Consider the following 17,055-nt stretch of genomic DNA (forward strand, 5'->3'; position numbering starts at 1 on the left):
ATATATATATATATATATATATATATGTATGTGTGTGTGTGTGTGCGTGTGTGTGTGTGTTTGTCATTCTAGCCACTTTTCTATCTGTATACCTATTTTAATTTTTTTTTTCAAAAATTACACCGTAGTGCACATACTATTTTGTGATTTGCTTTGTTATTTAATATATCAGAGCTACCAGTGTGTTCTAAATGTTGGTCTGTCTCAAGGCTATATTCTGAACTGACCAATAGGTAATATAGAAAAGTAGAAAATTATTTTTTAAACACACATTAGTATTTATATTAATCATTTTGTCAGATGTAGATTTGGTTTATCTCAGTCAGACTTCCAAAGGACTTCCAAATAAAGATAGCAAACAAATGGATCACTGATTGCTAGGGAAATCTGGTAATCAAGACCAAGTTGGGCCTCTTGTTTCTTAATGAATCTTCTAAATTACTCTACTATTTTAAACCTAGGTATTCTGCTAATATGTGACAGATTAGGAACTGAATAGTTCTGAGAATGGCTTGTTAGAGTCTCTGTTCAACTCCTAGCTTACTCTATAATCTGAGACAAGTCTGTAAAATGTTTCTTACTTCTCAGATGAAGAGCCTCATCTCCACCTCTGTTTGGGATCTTAAGAAATAATACTTACATAACATTTTAGAGTCCTTGAATGAAAAGTTTTTTGGAGTTGCTGACTGTTCCTAAAATTTCCTCAACTAACATTGTGGAAATCCATTGTTGTGGATATAGTTGCTGAGCTAGGTCATAACTAGATTGTAAATCTTGTATAGTGGAAAAATCTACACCTTGAAATTCTGGTCATTTATATTAAAAGCTATTCATTTATTCCTGCATGTTCATACTGTGAGCTTAGCCTGTTATCATTTTGGTTTACTTGCTAAATCTTCACATTTGGGGTCTTCATCCTTACCCATTTTGGATTGTATCTATTGGCATATGCCATTGGGTTTTCCTGAGTGAGGTCACTGGAACACTAGTATTCTCACATTGAGTTTATACTGCAGGAGTGAGAGAAGTAAATATTCCTATTAGCCAGTAAAACTTGAATTTATAGCCTGAGACTCTAGACACTTACTGTCTGGGACCCTTGGAGACAGACTGGCACTGAATGAAACTGAAAGGTAGAGAATATACTGTGGCTAGGAAAAGTGCTGGAGCCAGTCCATGCAGAGATATGACAGTAGGATATTTAAGAGTTGGATGGGATATTAGAAACCCAGTGGTCATACTTTATTTTTCAGTTGGGGAAACCAAGGCTTAAGGAGGTCACAGAATGACTCAGTCACAGAGCAGGGTTAGAAGCTTACTTTAGTGTTTCACCAAGTACTCAGATGTCTGCACTATTAATACAGAGAAAGAGCATCAGAGGAAGTATTAGGGTGTTCTCTAGACCCCATTACACTAATACAGTCCCTCATAGGATCTAAAGACTTACTTGTCTCCAAAATACCTGACAAGCGGAGCGTATTGATTCATTCTTCCCCAGCTTGGGATTGCAATGGTGAGAGGAATTTGGCATTTGATCTAATTAGCACTGGAAACTTGGCCTTCTTTTGGAGAATTCAAAAGTTCAGTTCAGGATATGTTCACAACATATCTTCCTCTAGAATTAGGTGGGAGATAAATTGTTATTAAATTTATGAGGCTTGTCATTCTTACTTTTTCTTTCTTTCTTTTCTTTCTCTCTCTCCTTTCTCTCTCTCTTCCTTTCTTCTTTCTTTTCATGTAGTATTTCTTTTTAAACTTGTTTCTGATGACCTCTTAACCCCTGCTTTTTAAGTTCTGTTTCATTTGTGTTGTCACAGATATGTCAGTTGTTGAGTTTTTAGTATGCAGAGATGCTGAGCTTGCCCTTCTAAGATGTTAGAAGGTCAACTCACATTATGGTCTAGGTCCAGGAAATGAGAATATTTCCAACTCACTGGGAACCATCTTGGCCTTGAGCAGAAATGGGATCTGAATTATTACCTAAGAGACCTTTGTAGATTGTCACAGTTGGCAGCCTCAGGACTTGAGCTAATCCTGGAAATTCTTTAACTTCCCAGAAGAAAGGTTCCACAAGGGCAGGCTGAGGTGCTCAGAGAGAGCAGATGGAATAGAGCTTACTACCAGTTGCCTTTACAGCTGGACTTGGAGAAAAATAACATTATGTCCATTCTTTTTTTTATCATGAAGCCTTTGACTTTCAGGGTGTATCTATTCTTTATTCTTTTTACCCTGTATGTGGGAAAGAAAATGCTCTGTATGAAAGAAAAGCAAGCAAACTTGTTGACTCAGTTCCCATGGTGAATGCAAGGCAGATCAGGCCAACAGAAACAACTCAGATATTACAAAAATGTGTTTCCTTCTGGCGGCTGCACAGTCAGTCCTTTATATCCAGTCACTGCAATCGCCCCATCACACAAAACTGTTTCCAAGGCCATTATTCTGGTTGCGGGGGCTGCTTCCCCTACAAACAAATGTTGATTTTACTAAATGTCCTCTCTCTTCAACTCTTTTGCGGCAAATGAGGAGTAGTAAAGCATCATTTAGGAAAAGAAAGCGTAGAAAATCAGAGAGATGAAATACTGCACGTTTTCTAAACACTCCGGTTTATCTGGCTCAAGCAATACACATTATAAACTATGGAACCACCTGTGTAATCTGGTTTTAATTAACTTGAGGAAGGTACATCAATGTTATTTCATTAAAATCAAATTCTGTTTAAATGGAAAACCACCACTACAGGGTACATTGGGGCATTGTTCACTTGGGCTTTGGAGTTGGCAAGTAAATCCTGTATTTAGAAAAACCCAAGCAAACCCCGTTTCTTTGGGACCTTCTTACGCTTTGGAAGGCCTGTCATAGGTTCCTTGGAATGTAGGGAGTGCCCTGGCGAGGATCAAGGCACAGCTCAAGATGTTTGCCAATTCTTCCTTTTATGACCCTTCCAGTCTTCTGTCTTCCTGCCCCCTGCCTGTCTCCATATCTCTTTAGTGCTCGGCCTTCATGCGCTACAGGACTGTCTCTCTCACTTGCCACTTTGAACTGAATGATTTGATCTCCACTGGGTGGACAGTGGATGACACAGAGCCCTCTATAAACAAAGATGCTATTTCAGGCTTACAAGAGGAATGAGGCCCAGATGGTCACAAGGGGCTGGTGAAAAATAGAACCCTCTTTTGAAACTCTCACTTCACCAATTACCTAAGAGCTGGGAGGAACCTGAAAGATCCTGTAATCTACACATCTTCTTTTCCGAGGAGAAGGCTAGGATTCGGAGGTGAAGAAACTGGTCCACACCAGTGAAGGCCATTGACTGGGGGCTCCCATTTCAACTCATGCCCTTTCCCCTCCAGCCTGGTGCCCCAGTTCTGTGGACCTGTTGATTACAACACAGCCCACGCGGAGAAAATCCTGCCCTGTCAGCAGAACAGCTTTACACGCTGACATAGGACATGTGCGCATTTGGAGTCAGGAGAATGGCTGAGTTTTAGTTCCAGTTCTGCCTCTGCTTTGTTGGCTTCAGCGAGTCACTTCTCCTTCCTTTGTCTATTTCCCCTATTGGGAAAGGAGAAGATAATGAACCTTTCCACCTATCAGGCTCACTTGAGTGTTATAAAGAATAATGAGGTGATATTTGTAAAGTGCTTTGAGCCGCTGGGAAAGAGGAGGGGGTGAGCTCAGTAGAAAGCATTATTAGCTGGAAGCACTTATCAATTGAGCTGTTTAACAATAGTGGAGAGCAAGGATACTCAGAAATGAATTCCAGGGACTAGCCCTGCTTTGAATTTAGGAGGAGGATTAGTGGGGACCTAATAGGGATTCCGCTTCTCCAATTTCTTCAGTGCACCGTCAAACTAGGAAAGGTAATTACATTCTTCTATGTCGGATTCAGCCCAGAGTTTCAATTGGGATGTCAAAGTGTGCTTGTCTTCTATTCTTATACTGAGGCTGTGTTGTGTTATGATTGTTAAAGCCTTGGGCATCTTCTATCCCCTGGGGTAATTTTGCTTAGGAGCTATACAAAGTAATTTCTATGCAGTGGCTGGGCTGCTGTTTATAAGGTTGATTAGTAGAGCTTCTAAATCTAAAGCGCCTGGGAAGCAATTTGGATGAAGCAGGGAAATAAAAGGCAAGGTCTTTATCATGGTTGATCTTTTTTTATTGAGCCGCTCCATGGGAATTTTCTCAGTGGCTCCGATGCATGTACAGTGCAGAACGTGGGGCTTGGTGGCTCTTTGATGTGGCAAGGGAGGCCTAGCCCCAGGTAAAGGTGAACATGCCAGGTCCCTAAATATATTTAGGGCTCCTTTTTAACTTCCTTTACTCTCACAGAGGGTTAGATGAGAGAGGTTTATGGGGGCCGGAAATGTGTGGAAATGTTTCCAAAAGATTGTTCTGATGAGGGAATCTGTCTCTGCAAACTGCTGCCCCACTGTTAGAAGGACTATCTGCCTCAAATTCAGGTGTCTGTCATTTTTAGGGCCAGGGGAGAAGAGAGAGGAAGAGAAGAACCGGAGGAATTTTGATTTGAACTTGTGCAGTCTCTGTAGGCTGACTGAACGGTGAGCCAGGCAGAATGTGGCTCCCTCTGTAGTGGGCAGGAGCAGGGCTGAATTTTATCGACATCTTCTGCAGGTGTAGGGAGAGGTCAAGATGTCATTTGGAACGATAATTTTTGTGATCAAAGTTAAGTTAAGGAAATTACACTGATTGCATCTTTGTTACCTAAAGTTTATGGGCCTCTTTGTAATCGCTGCTTCTGCAAACCTTTCCCTGCCTTCCCCAGGTCTCAGGCCTGAATCTGCAGGGGACTGCTGGGCTTTTCCCTCCTGGAATAATGGGCTCACCAGCTGGCCAGAGGTTCCTGTATTAGTGCTGCTCTGTGCTGACTTGTGAGTCTCCAATAATAGTCCTCCAGTATGGCACAGCTACGAGCAATGACCGGGCAGGCCCACCTTGAACCCTACACCTCTTCGGGGGCTGACTAAGTCCTCTGAAACTGACTCTTGGATTCCTCCCTGGGTTTGCCACCTACTCATTTTTGTTTTTCTCAGCAAATTACTTCTCTGCCTTGAGACTCCATGAAATATTGCAAGATTTACTTGGCAAGATTCTCTGACCTTTTTCAGAGACCCAGATTTCTTGTTTATTGTAATTTGAATGTCTCAATCCTCTGAAAGCATTCGGAATATTTTCTTTATTTCCCTCTCCCAAGGTATCTACTTTATCTTAGACAGGCCTCCCCCAGTGGGTTTTGAGGGGGAGGATGCCGAGGCTTTGGGCCCTGGCTCCTGTCCTTTCCTTCACCTCTGCCAGGGCAGAGACCAGCACTGGGCTGACCTCCCTGGGCTGGGCCAGAAGAGAAGGCTGTGGAAGCCGCACGTCCCCGCTGCTGCCCACTGCCCTTTCCCTCTGCGGCCACAGCTGCTTCCCACCCTCCTCACCCCTGCCTGCTCTTTTTCTCAGTGAGCCTCAGCGCCAGTGCCCCAGTGAGCTGCTGGGAACAGAGGTCCGTCCCCTGCACTGGCCTCGGCTCCCCACACCAGAACATTCAGGCATCAATGGGAAACAGCAAGATCTGTCGGCATCGCCCCTTTCTTCAGGCTTTGAGGGCCACATTCTCCACGGCCATCTGTTCCCTTTCACCTCTCTGGACAATGTTGCTTTTTAAAGCCAGCGATTCTTCCTCCTTTATTCCCTCCTCTCCCGCCTCCCCTTCTTCTGTGCTCCCACCCTTTCTACCTCTCCTCTCTTTGCCCAGTCCTGTGAAATTAGCCTCTCTTAAGATAAAATTTGCCCTCCCTCCATACAAAACTGTTTTGCAAACACGATGGGTTTTTGAATTTTTATTTTTACATTTGTTTGAAGTGAGGGCCTGCTACTGTTAAAATTTGTGATTGTCTTGGGGGGTATTCTTTTGATAGGGATAGGAAAGGGAGGACAGAAAAACTTTTTAGTCATGAAAAAAGAAAATCCAGCATAATAATGAGTTTTAGGTTTCGGTTGGCAGGCACTTGCCTCTTTAAAGAAGGAGCTCTCCCTTTCCTTTCCTTGATGATCCGTTTAAGGAAATTTTTATGCTCTCGAGGGCTTTTCACCTTTTATTTTATTATTCTGTTGTTGTTGCTGCCACAGTGTTGTTGTTGTGCTGTTTTTAATTTAGAGCCAGGGCTGCTGTGGAGCTGGTACAGCGGCTTCCGTTGTCTTGGACAGAGCCATATACAACTCCAGAGGTTCCTGGATTCAGGCAGAGTGCCCATGGTGCCTTCTAGGTGAAGCAATAGTCTTGACTTAAGGGCTGGACATCAAGGGGTGTTTGTCCCAAGACTGACCCAGTGACTAAGTGTGTGACTTTGGGCACATCACTTTCTTTAGGGACAATGATGACAGAATCTTTTACTTCAAAAAATTTGTAACACATGATACTTATGTTTGTACTACTACTTGGTTTCACAAGCAAGATGGGTCCATGGTAATGTCATGAAAACTTATGGGCAATCCATGGGTAAGGGTGTACTACACATCCACTGTTAGGGTCTAGTTCAGTGGCAGACATGGGAAATATCTAAAACAAGGACTCCTGGCAGTGGCTGCCTATTAGGATCACAGGTCAGGGACATCCCGGAGTCCAGCTGACAGTATGAATCCTGTCTGTCCTACTTACTAGCTATGGCTATCGGTAAGGTTTTGCCATCTATAAAATGGAGGCAACGCTAGTATCTACTTCATGTGGTTGTTGAGACAATTAAAAGATTTTTATCATGTAAAGCACTTGGAACAGTTTCTGATACCTGGTCGGCACTATGCGGTTTTCCCTCTTCACATCCCACAACCACATTACAGATGAAAACGATGGGCTAATGGGCATTCTGCAGGGCTCTTCTTATTCTTTCACATCCACCTTCTGCTGCTTTATATTTTCATTGTAGAGTGAACACTGATAAAAGAAATAATGTAATTATCAGATTATAATGATGATTAACATAGCAATTCTACCTATAAATGTCATAAGGTAGAGAAACATCCTAAGATAGCAGAAGATATATGATCATACACTTCTGGCAAAGAAGGTGAACCAGATGTGGAGATTATAGTCATAGAAGGAAAGCCAGTTACGATTTTGGCAACTAGCATCACGTTACATATTTTCAGTTGGAGAAAACCTGGAGAGTTATTTTTCTTTTGGTATCAATTTCTAGAAACCTTTCATATGACTAAGAGTTTCCCAACAATAGGGAGAAAACATTATTAAAATATGCTTTTCTAGAAAGGCCCAGATGACTCTGAATAAGAAACTGAACATTATAATTTAATGAGGAAAAGAAAATGAATGAGATGTCCAGAAAACTGGGGGGAGGGTGGTTTCCATGCGTTTTCCCTCCTAGAAAGGGAGATTAATGGTCATTCTTATAATACTTTCTAAATGGCCAAAAGAAACAATGAGAAGAAAAATAATGGGTCAGACTCTAGGGTTTAAATCCTGACTCTGCCACTTGCCAGGTGGCCTTGGGCAAATCACTGTCTTTGTAGCGCCGCTTCCTTCACTAGAAAATTGGTATGATAATGGTACCTCCCTCGTAGAGATAACGCATGCAAGGTGTTTAGCCTGGAACACAATAATTATCCCAAAATGTTACCTCATAATTCTTTACTGTAATATCTTCTGTCAGCTGACATCTGAGATGTGGGACTCATTACCCAAAGTTGTTGGTCTTGATCACTTCCCTGATGCTGGTCATTTGCAATAAACCCATAGTTCTGTCCCGTTTCTGGATAAGCATTGGCCTTCGAAGAAGAAGGAAATTGCTTTGCTTAAGAATTCATATTTTGCAGATGTGAACTGACTGTCTACTGCCACCAAAACCAGTTCCCTCAATTAAAATAACCCTGAAAGCCTCAGCACATTTTGTTCATGAGTTCCCTGTCCCGCCATGAGGCGGCTGCCTGAAAGTACTTGACTCCCCTACCCCACCCCTCCTCAGGGATTGGGACATGCTGGTGACAGAGATTCTTGAGGAAGTTAAAGCAAGGTCATCTCCATTGCCAAGCCCCACACCCTGGTAATCTGCACATTGTTTGGACCTTGAAACTTGTGAGTCGAGAATTCCTGTCACAAATGGAGTTTTCCTCCCTCCTCTGGCCCCAGTTTGTGGTGAACCTTGTGTTGGCATGGCGGCGTGGGGACACCCCTCGTGTGTGTGTGTGTGTGTGTTTGTGTGTGTGTGTGTGTGTGTGTGTGCGCGTGCACAGGCCCCCAAAAGGAGAAGTATGGCAGCTTCTCTCCACCTTGCCTCAGAAAGCCCTGTTCCAGATGGTCAAGAAAGCACAAGCTGCATTGAAGGAACTCGGCAGCCAAAGTGAAGTCACCAGTGTGGGAAACGAAAACCCTCTGGGTTCTTGTCTAAAACTCTGGGAGCAAAGGATACTGGGATTGCCTTCACCAAATGTCAACATTTTCCTTCTTCCCTCACCCCCTTCTCAGAGCCTTGGGGCAGCAAACATATGTGAGGCCAGCATTCCATTCCCTCCCACGCAGGAACATATGCTGATTCCTATCGGGATCCTCTGCTTCCCAAAGAGGCTGATGGAGATGGGGAGGGAGGAAAGCATAACCATAAATCCTCACACTCTGGGTAAGGTGATAATTGAAAGCATTCTCCAGCATGATGTGCTCCCTAGTGCCAGGGCAGCAGGCAGCTGGGACAGCTAAAGCTGGAGAAGGCCTGGGCCTGGGTCCAGCTTTCCGCTGACCCGGTGGATTTTGGTGGTCAAGTCACTTCTCTGCCTATGAAATGGTAATAGGGATTGTATCCATGTTGTGGGATCAAAGGAAGCACTTTAAGTGGAATTCGTCAGGTGCGCTTAGGCACTCTGGAGCTTTCAAGTACCTCAGCACTCTGTCTCCGGTCCCGCTTGATTCTTTTTGCCCCCTGCTTGCATTCTGTTCCTGCCGTCACTGAGGAAACAAAGGAGAGTGTGAACTCGGAAAGCTGAGCCATGCTTGGTGTCCTGAAGCAATGCAGGTCAGGGAGCATGACTGAGGAGGGGCCTTAATGAGGGTCTCTGAGTGAGGACCTGGGCCCGGTCACCAGCCCTGGCCTGTTTCATGCCCAGGCTGTCAGCTGCCCCTCCTACCAAGCCTCTCCGAATTAGTTTTGGGTGTCTCCTCAGACAGCAACTCCAAGCAGATGAATTATGGCAGTTCTAAAGGGTATTTACATCTCTTCTGTCTGTTCCTCTTGGGAAGTAGGGTGGTGGATTAAGTCAGTCTTAAAAACTGGGCCAAAGGGCATTCTCCAGAATGATGTCTTCCAGATTAAAAGGACACAGAGCCACATCACAAGATACTAGGTGGAGATTTTCTAATACAAATGCATGCATGATGGTACATGGACCATCTGCAGGATCTGAGGAGTCTGTAATTGCAAGCGAAACAGCAGATAACGTATATTAGGATCATCTGAGGTGGGGTTTTAAAAATAGGGACTCCTGGGCATCACCTCCAGAGAAGAGAGTCTGGTTCATTAGGTTCAGGATGGGGCCTAGGATTCTGCATTTTTAAAAGCTAACAGATGATTATGTTGCATAGAAACATACAAATGCCCTAGTAATTTTTCCAGGGATCCAATCCTATGTCTTGATTTTACATCAGTGACCAAGTAATCTCTCAGAGAAGGCCAATCTACATTTTCACACTAATTTTTTTTTTTGGCGGGGGAAGGAGAGTTCAAACCTACAGAAAAGTTCCAAGAAAAATACATTGAACTCCCCATATACCCTTTACCTGATTTTTCACATTTTGCCTCATTTGTTTTTATCTCTTATATATTAGTTACCAATTTATTTTATAATAGTAAACTATTGTAATTATCTTTGCTGAACCATTTGAGGGCAAATTACCGATAGCATATCCCTTCATCCCCAAATACTTCAGCATTTATCTCTTAAGAACAAGAACTTCTCTTATATAACCACAGTATGGTGATCTCACCCAGGAAATTAGTATTGATACAATAGTATTATCTAATATACTGGCAATATGCAAACTTTGCCAGGTGTCCCAATAATGTACTCTATGGCAATTTTTTCCAGGATGCAATCCAGGATTAGACATGGCATTTAGTTGAAATGTCTTTTTGCATTAATGGTTTTTAAAGCCATTGATGTTCTCCCATAAATATTTTTCTTCAGGAACATATTTCCTAATAAACAAACCACATTTCTTTTTCTCTTCGGTCCTCACTGCTTGCAGAGAGCTAGTGATCCTATGTGGGCCTGAAGCAAGAGCAGGCTTACCCAGGCACAATTCTTCATCAGCTAAGGCCTGGGCAAAGGACCCTCTCTCAGTCCTGGGTTTGCCCTGTGAGCTCATTTCCTGAAGGCAAACCACATGACTGCTAGCGTGTCCCCTTGCTTTTCAGTCAAGTGGGCGGTCACCTGGATTTCTCTTTGTCCCAAAGTACTTCATTGGATATGTAAAGCTATCAAATGTTACTTCACTACAGTTTGAATCTTCACCAGAAAAAGTGACTGGTAAAGGACATGGCACTTTGCACCCTCCCCAGCTCTCTCCAAAGGCAGCTGGCTGAAGGCACACTTCCGAGGGTGTTTTTTCCCGCACTCAGAGCTATACCCAATGTGAGATCAGAATAAGCAGCTGTATTCCTTCCACCTCAGCCAGTGCCACGTGAAATAAATATCAAGTAGTCAAAAAATAAGATGGTAACCATTTATAATACACAAGTCTTACGAGAATCCAAATCTGATATCTTCCTTCTGCCTCTGATTCTAGCAGGAAAGTAAAGCTCATACCAGGACTGCTAAAAGATGTGGTCTGCAGATAGAACACATTCTGGGGGGAAAAAAATCTCGTATTTTATGCAAGCATCTTTCTGACTTGTCGTGAATGAAGCCTAAATTTAAAGAGAAAGTGACACAGATTTCTTTAAATGGTTGGGGTTTTGTTTTCTTTATTATGCTAGTATTTACTTAAGGGTAATATGTATTTTCTGTGATGAGTGAATTTATTTTTAATTAAAAACTTCTTTGCAAAGGGTCAGAAGATTTAACTACAGGTCACCATTCAGGTTTTTTTTGTTTTTTGTTTTTTGTTTTTTTTTTTTCCTTAAGTAGAAGGTAGCAAAAGGAAAGCCGTATTATTCGAGAAGAAAAAGCTCAGGGGCATGGCCTCCTAGAGAATGTTGGAAGTTGAGCTGATGGGAGGAGATTGCTTCTTTTTATTCAGACAATCTAGTTCTGTTCTTCTTATGCCTACTGTTCTTTTCCTAGCCATCTTGAGACCTTGATGATCAACACTGCAGACACAGCAGAGAAGCCTAGTACAGCATCCCCTGCTTTCAGACTGAAGCTTTTCTCAGAAAGTGAGCATACTCACTTGATTCTGTACAGTTCTTACGTGGTATCTCTGTAGGATAACATATGTCTTGGTTTTCTCAGAGCAATCTCAGTTTATCTCTGTTATCCCAGTATAACTATTAAAATGTCCCCATTTCATTTTCAAAAATGTCCTGGTTGGATGAGAACTTAAAATATTTTGTTACAACTCTGGGAAACTGAAGGCATTTTCTCCCTATCCATGCACCAGTGGAGCTGTTGAGTGATTTGTACTGGTGTATACCAGTCGCTAGCCTAGTGGATGGCTCACCCCTGCCTAGGCCCTACCTTTTGCTATGGAGGATCCATCCCTAACTTTTCCATTCCAGAGGCTCTGATTGCCCCACTTCTTCCTGTTTTCTGCTTCACATTTCTTACCTTTCTCAGTAATGAGTTTTACTGAGACTTGGATCAGCGTAGGTATGTTGTGCAAGTAAAGCCTCTGGACTACATTCACTCCTTTCACCTCCAGCCAAGAGACATCAGGAATGAAATTCTCTGCTTTACTGAAGTGAAGCAGCCCATTCTTTACCAGCCAAATGCCTTCCTCAGTGGGTAGATGGTATTGGTTGAAGCAGTTATTTCATAGTTTTATGCCACAGATCTTTTATTTTATAAATCTGACTAGCAACTAATAATTTTGAGAATCTCAAAGCTCTGGAGATTATAAATAACAAAAGATTTTTTTTCTTATCTAAAATGTCAACACAAATACTGTGGTTACTTACTTAATAGATAGTATGTGATCCCTGAGCCATTGCAGCTGATGGGTTTTTTCCAGTGCTCTATTTATAGAGCTAGGTCAGAAATATCACTTCCGTTGGAACTTGACCTATAGACCATTGTCAGTTTTAGATACCAAAGGAAGTAGAATGTGCCCTAAATACAGCTGGTTTACAGGTTCAGTTAGTGAACCACAAGCCCCCAAGGAAATTAATTTTGCTGGAGGATAAATGTCTGATCCTATCCCAGTCTCTTTTCTTTGACACCTTTGTCTTGTGGTCTCACAGAGCTTGTAGGTCATCTTGAATCTTTATTCTAAAAATAGCCTATTATAGGCAGTTTCTCTGCTTTAAAAACTCATTCACGCTCTTCGCCTTCTGTTGCTGAAACTCTGCATTGTATGGGACAAGAACTGATGACCTGTCAAGAGCGGTAACCAAGGTTCTCAGTCACTTCCCCATTTCAAATGGACCATCCAATAAAGAACCATGCTGAAGCTCAGCAAGTGCCAGGGCCTAGTTTTAAACAGGAGAAGCTGAATTGAATGGATGATAACCCCCTTCTGATCCCTAGTCTTGCACTCAGACTGCCGTCTTTAAGCTTTGTAACTATGAAGTTGTGTTTACTGGGACTTGGCCACTGGTCGGTACATGTTTACCCATCATAAAGTTTTACTAAGTAGGGTAGACTAAGAATATCTCTAGTCTGGAGAGAAATCTGCTAACAGCAAAGGAACCCATGTGTGTGCTCTCTTCAAGCGTAAATGGGTGCCGGGTAGGGCACAGCAATTCAAAGACAGCTTATGAAGGAGAGCATTCTCAGACTTCCTGGAACAAGTGAGGTTCTCAATGAAGAACTCATTCATGTCATCAAAATACCATAGAACTCAAAGTTTTTTAATAAGGCAGGAACTTTTGAAGTCGTTTACCCCTTCTTGTCACAGATGAGGAAACTGAGGCTTAACGAGGTTATGTAACTACTCATTACCTAGGTCTACTCTGAGATTCTTTGTGACACTACTCTCCTTCTCCCACCTGGTCTCATCAAAAGCCCACAATGGAGTCAGAAGTAGAACTTCAGGGTCCTGCCTCCTCGCCAGCAGCTGGCCACAGGCTATCATGCATTACATAGAATGTGCTTCAGGATGTGAGGACAAGAGATAAGAAGGAGAATTGCAGTTCCAGTGGTAACATACTATCTTCTTCCCTGGGTTTATTTTAGTCCTGAAAACATTTGTAGGTATTGTTATTCCTTTGTTTTTTTAAATTTCCTCTTTCTAGTCTAAATAAGTGGGCTTTCATCTGCAGGGACTAGAGGGACCAAATATCCAGAATATCCAGTCCTCTAAGGCCATGAACTTTTCCTTCCTCTCTGTTCCTATTCTGGGAGTCATTGCTTTGTTTTTTGACTTTTTTTTAAACACGGAAAAGTATTCTTTTAAACTTGACCCTTTTGCTACAGGGCATACGCTTTTCTGTTATGCGCTAGAGATTCAGTTTGATCTCCCAGAAATGCTTAGCATAGGAGTCATAAATTGAAATGTTTTCAGAGAAGGAGCTTCCTCATTAAGAGCTTTCCAACAGGCCTCTTCTAAATACTGACACGGATTGGTACCAGAAGCCCATCCCCTTTTTGGAAATCAAGGCTACATAGCAATTATCCTCCTCCAGTCTGATTGCACGAGGGCCACACCCCATGTATACAGAGCAGAGAGCTCCTTGCCTTGTGAGAAATTCGTCTTCATAACCAACTCCCACACCAAATGAGTAAGGAATTGGATCCAAAAGATAGTTATGAAAGATATTCCAGAATCCAAATCCTGTTGTTTTAACCACTGCGCAACCAAGATTTACTATCTTGCCTCATTGTTAACAGGATGAAAAATGTGGGAGATAATGATTAAACTTCTTTCCTCCCTAGAATTTCATCTTCAGTGTTTGATCATCATTGTTCCTGTCACTTAGACATATCAAGTATCTTCATCTAAGGGTCACCAAGAACCTCTGGTTGCCTGGAGGCAAGAATTATTATTCACATTTTACAGATGGGTTAGCAATCACAGAAAGAGAACATGCTTTGACTTACCTAAAAGAGTCTCTGAGAGAGTAGAGAATGAATGTTCCCACAGTCTTTTATAGAGAGCCCTGACTTCAGTGTGAATAAATTAGATTCGCTCTGTGTAGCTTACCCAGAGACTTCTACAGGCTCAATCCCATAACAATGAAAATCCTCAAAAATGAAAATATTTTCAAAGCTCAGTTCATGTATTTAATTTTTGTATTTGTATTGGAATGAACCAAATTCCAGACAATGAAGTCATACTGCTTTGGCAGGTCTCAATATCACAATCATCAAAAAGGAGAGAGGGAGCAAGCACCTCAGTTTTTAGAACTGCCTCTTAAAGCGAACACAGAGAAGCTTCACTTATCTGTTTCTTACCCAATTAGGTCATCTAGCAGGAAACCACCTTTTCTTAAAAGCCAATAGCAGATTCCTTCTGCTTTAAATTTCCCATCAACAGCATTAACGATCATTTATGCCAGCCCTCTCACAGAAATGCTAGAAAGTTCAAAGATGTAAGAGACCACTCAGTTTTCCAGCTTAAAATAAGGTTACAAATTTATAGTCACTAGCAGTTTTCCTACTGCCCTCTCTCAAGTGATCCTATTACTGCAGTCACCCTTCAATTGCTTTCCTGTACTCAAGGCCCTATTAAGTGAACTATCTTTCCAATCCTATTTTTAATCCTACAGCCAGAGAGGGTCAGTTCCAGGCCACCCAACTTGCGAGAATCCAGCTGCTGGGCCAGTTGAGTGAGGTGAAGTAACTTGCTGAGCCAGAGCGTGTGCTGTGTTTCTGGAAACCCCTTGCCCTGGGTTATCACTGTACATCAGAACAGAGGAAGCCGAGTATGGAGCCTGAGTGACATGCAGAGCTCAGATGAGTGATAAGATCCTCATGACACACCTCCATCAGTGTCCTCCCAGAGATGGGCCTTTGAGCTCTCAAGGCCCTTGTGGGCTAGCAGAATAACACATTATTTGACACGAGAGACATGATAAACCCAGAGAAAGCTAATTGGAGTAGTGTTTAAGACTCACTTGGCCTGGTTTCGAACACTGGCTGTGTCAATAACTAACCATGTGACCTGGAGTGACTTAGTTTCTCATAGCCTCATGCTGTCAATAGGGATGTTAATGTTTCTTAATTCATAGATTGTTGAAAGGATCAAAAAAGATATAACTAAGATATGAAGTTCAACCAGATTTAAGTTTACATAATGCCTAACATATAGTACCTTAAAAAATACTGCCTTTCCACCTCGGGCAACATAATGAGACTGCATCTCTACAAAAATAAAAATAAAAAAATTAGCCAATTGTGGTGGCATGTGCCTGTGGTCCCAGCTAGTCAGCAGGCTGAGGAGGAGGATTGTCTGAGTGTGGGAATTCAAGGTTACAGTGAGCTATGATCTTGCTATTGCATTCCAGCCTGGGCAACAGAGGAGAATCTGTCTGAAGAAAAAACAAAACAAAACAAAAAAACTTTAATTGCCTTTCATTATCGTTAACTTTCAAGGCCTTGCTGTTATTATGTTTATGGTGGATTAATGTTTATAAGCACTCCTAAAAATGCAAATGGATATTTTTAAAGTCTACAGTAGACTACAGTCAAGCTTGTTCACTCAGGGTTTCCTCTGGAAACTTTTCTGTGGTCATTTGTTCTCATGGCCTTAAGACTTAGGTTTACCTGTCCAGAAAACAACCAAATACGTGGGGACTTTTTTATACTGTTCTTATTGGTTTAGCAATGTGAAGTCCTTTAAATGGTTGCTACTGGTCCAAATGTGGCTCTGACCTCTGAAGACACCCTGTGTCTTCCTTTAGACCTGAGGAACTCCTGCAGTTTATCACCAAAAAAAATCTTTGAGTGCTTAACTAGCAACTCCTAATTATTCACATGTACCTTTTTCTTGACAAACTTTAGAGCTCAGCCTCACTTCATCCCATCACTTAGCAGGCATGAGCAACTAACTTCTAGAGTTTACTTGAAAAATGTAAACCTATTAATTTTAGCTAAGCAAGATAGAATTAAGGATGTAAATTTGCTGCCAAAACAAGGATATAATATGATTCAAACTTTAGTGGAAATAACTTTTTAATTAGTCATGTGATCAGTATTTATAAGCATCCTCTGTGTCTCAGACCTTGTGTTAAGTGACTCAGGCATGTTGGCATACATCAGACGTGGGTTTGGCCTCTTTATAATATACAGTCATGTGTCACTTAATAATAGAGATAGCTTCTGAGAAATGTGTCATTAGGCAATTTTGACATTGTCTGGACATCATAGAATGTACTTACACAAATTTAGATGGTATAGCGTACTATAAACCTAGATTATATGGTATAGCACATTGCTCCTAGTCTACAAACCTGTTCAGCATGTTGCTGTTCTGAATGCAACAGGCAATTGGAACACAATGGTAAGCATTTAACGTTCTAAACACATCTAAACAGAAAAGGTATAGTAAAAAGGTTAAAAATGGTACACCTGTTTAGGGCACTTACGGTGACTGGAGCTTACAGGACTGGAGTTGCTCTGGGTCAGTCGGTGAGTGCACCTAGTGAACGTGAAGGCCTAGGACATTGCAGTACACCCCTGTAGACTTCATAAACCCTGTAGCCTTAGGCTACACTAATTGATACAGACATTTTTCTTTCTTCAATCATAAATTAACCTTTGATTACTATAACATTTTTACTTTATAATCTTTTTAACTTTTTGATCTTGCAGTACATAAAACACAAACATTGTATGGCTATTCAAAAACATTTTCTTTATATCCTTATTCTGTAAGCTTGTTTCTATTTTTGAGAATATTTCTATTCTCAAAATAGAAATGTTTCTATTTTCTTTTTTTTAACTTTTTTTTTTTTT

General features: G+C 41.7%; 1 protein-coding gene across 7 annotated transcripts in view; it reads left to right on the plus strand.

The window, feature by feature from the left end:
- RAD51B (RAD51 paralog B) overlaps positions 1-17,055 on the plus strand; it is a 661,060-nt gene that overhangs the window by 559,644 nt on the left and 84,361 nt on the right. The window lies entirely within an intron of this gene.

The sequence above is a fragment of the Cebus imitator genome, unplaced genomic scaffold (assembly GCF_001604975.1).
Source record: "Cebus imitator isolate Cc_AM_T3 unplaced genomic scaffold, Cebus_imitator-1.0 Scaffold13, whole genome shotgun sequence".
In the NCBI taxonomy this organism is placed as follows: Eukaryota; Metazoa; Chordata; class Mammalia; order Primates; family Cebidae; genus Cebus; species Cebus imitator.